Source organism: Rattus norvegicus, chromosome 5 (genome assembly GCF_021556685.1).
Source record: "Rattus norvegicus strain SHRSP/BbbUtx chromosome 5, alternate assembly SHRSP_T2T, whole genome shotgun sequence".
NCBI lineage: Eukaryota > Metazoa > Chordata > Mammalia > Rodentia > Muridae > Rattus > Rattus norvegicus.
In genome coordinates, this window is record NC_141538.1 from 159,748,273 (window position 1) to 159,751,086 (window position 2,814).

Genomic DNA, 2,814 nt, shown 5'->3' on the forward strand with positions numbered 1-2,814 from the left:
AGGTCAGACATTTGTTTTGCAGCACTCCGCCTAATAGCTCAGAAGTCTACCCCTTAAAAGTTTATGCGTGTGCGCACGCATGCGTGCAGTTGCCCATAAACTCATGCAGGCACGCAGATGGTGGTGAGCTGCCACGGGGGCACTGGGAACTGTTAAATTTCAAACCCAGAGGTGGCTGGGGTGCCTATTTAACATATCAAAGGAGACCCGGATGCCAGGTTCTCCCAGCATCCCTCAGTACCTGTTACAAGGTATGGCTGGCATGCCTCGCCCTCTACCTTCTGACCTCTGCAGCCCACGGTTGGGCTGCCCTCCCCCAGACGATTTTCCCTATAAAATCCAGGCGTTTTGGTTGCTTATCTTCTCTTGGACTTTTGGTCTCCCGGTAGCTGTACTTGGTTCCTCCGTCTCTCCCTCCCCCTCCCCCTCCCCCACATGACTCAAGGTCAAGACTACTCAGGGCTCTCCCAGATGAGTCTGCCTCTGGCTATAAACCTTCTCCTCCACTATACCTAGGGGCAGTCATGGCCTTTCCATTTTTCTTTCTTTTTTAAGATTTATTTATTATATATAAGTTCATTGTTACTGAATTCAGACAGGTCAGAAGAGAGCATCAGATCCCATTACAGATAGTTGTGAGCCACCATGCAGTAACCACCAAACCATCAATCCAGCCCCAGCCCTCTTCTCTCTCTCTCTCTCTCTCTCTCTCTCTCTCTCTCTCTCTCTCTCTCTCTCTCTCTCTCTCTCTCTCCCAGAAACCAAGCTCAAGTCCTCTGCAAGAGCAGTAATGGTTCTTAAACGGCTTAGCTCTCCAGCCTTTTTTTTTTATCCCATTTAAAATGAAAAATTAGCTAAACTGGCCTTAAGCTCTACCTTGCTGGGTGTGGTGGCATATACATTTAATCCTAGCACTCAGAGGCAGAGGCAGGCGGAACTCTGTGAGTTCAGGACAACCAGGGCTATGTAGAGAGATCTTGTCGCAAAACAAATGATGATAATGAAGAAATCTCTCTGAAGCCCCTCCCGCCCCGCCCCCAGCCTCAGCCTCCTGTGGTTGGGACCACAGGTGAGCTTCACCACACCTGGCTCAAGAATCTGGTTTATTGCTGGGCATGGTGCACGCCTTTAGTCCCAGGACAGAGGCAGGCAGATCTCTGAGTTTGAAGCTAGCCTGGTCTACAGAGCAAGTTCTAAGACAGCCAGGGTTACACAGAGAAACCATGTCTTTGTTATGGGGTCAGCTTAGATGCAACACAACTCAAACACCTGCACGTGCAGGTAACAAAAATGTATTAAAAATCAAGCCAGTATTAATCCATCGGACCATAGAGCAGACCAGGGAGATGAACTGTGACCCCCACAGCCACCTCATGTGACACTCCCCCCAACCCACCCCAAACCAGAATGTTACAGAGGGGATTTTTTTTTAAAGATTTATTCATCATATATGAGTACACTGTAGCTGTCCTCAGACACCAGAAGAGGGCATCGGATCCCATCACAGATGGTTGTGAGCCACCACGTGGTTGCTGGGAATTGAACTCAGGACCTCTGGAAGAGCAGTCAGTGCTCCTAACTGCTGAGCCATCTCTCTAGCTCGTGTTACAGAGTTTTTAAGCTTGAAAACCACAAACATCGGTTGGAGATATGGCTCAGCGGTTAAGAGCACTGGCTGCTCTTCCAGAGGTCCTGAGTTCAATTCCCAGCAACCACATGGTGGCTCACAACCATCTGTAATGGGATCTGATGCCCTCTTCTGGTGTGTCTGAGGACAGCTACAGTGTACTTATATATAATAAATCAATCTTTAAAAAAAAAAAAAAGAAAACCACAAACATCTGTACCAAGTCATAGTTACATTTTCCCACCAATCAGGACTTAGGGACAAGGGCTTCCTTACATGTTTTATCTCTGTCAACTGATACAGAATGTAGGATTTTACAGTCCAACCAATCAAATCCATTTGTTCTTTTTAGGGTTAGGAACGGTCATTATGTTCTAGAACTGGCATGCCATTATGTTTTGGGGAACAGACGATAAATAACAGAAGCTGGTCGGCTACTGGGTAGTCCTCAGCTCCCTTAGGGCCTGGGAACCACAACTTAGTTTCACCTTATCATTTAAATGGAGTACAAAGGGGTTGGGGATTTAGCTCAGTGGTAGAGCACTTGCCTAGCAAGCGCAAGGCCCTGGGTTCGGTCCTCAGCTCCAAAAAAAAAAACAAACAAAAAAAAAAAACAAAAAAAAACAAAAAAACAAAAAAAAATGGAGTACAAGAACAAAGATGCAGTATTTAAGACAAGCTTCCTTTGCTTGTTCCCAACATTTTTTTTTAATTTAGTTTTTATTAATTATGTATACATCACCACACAGCTTTCTGCCTGCAGGTATGCATGAGGGCCACTAGAGGGCACCAGATCCCATTACAGATGGTTGTTAGCCACCATGTGGCTGCTGGGCATTGAACTCAGGACCTCTGGGAGAGCACTCAGTGCTCTTAACCACTGAGCCATCTCTCCAGTCCCCGGCAGCTTGAAAAAAAAATTAAAAAACCAATTAACAAAAAAGAAATCTTATGGGGTTGGGGATTTAGCTCAGTGGTAGAGCGCTTGCCTAGGAAGCGCAAGGCCCTGGGTCCCCAGCTCCGAAAAAAAAGAAAAGAAAAAAAAAAAAAAAAAGAAATCTTGCTCCTTCAAGCAGAGAAGAAATGGAGGAAGAACAATAAGAATCAGAAGTTTTTCGTTCTTCTCTCCTTCGGGAGGGTAAGAGGGAGGGAAGGCAGTCTGAGTGGTCTCTCACACAATTATGGCT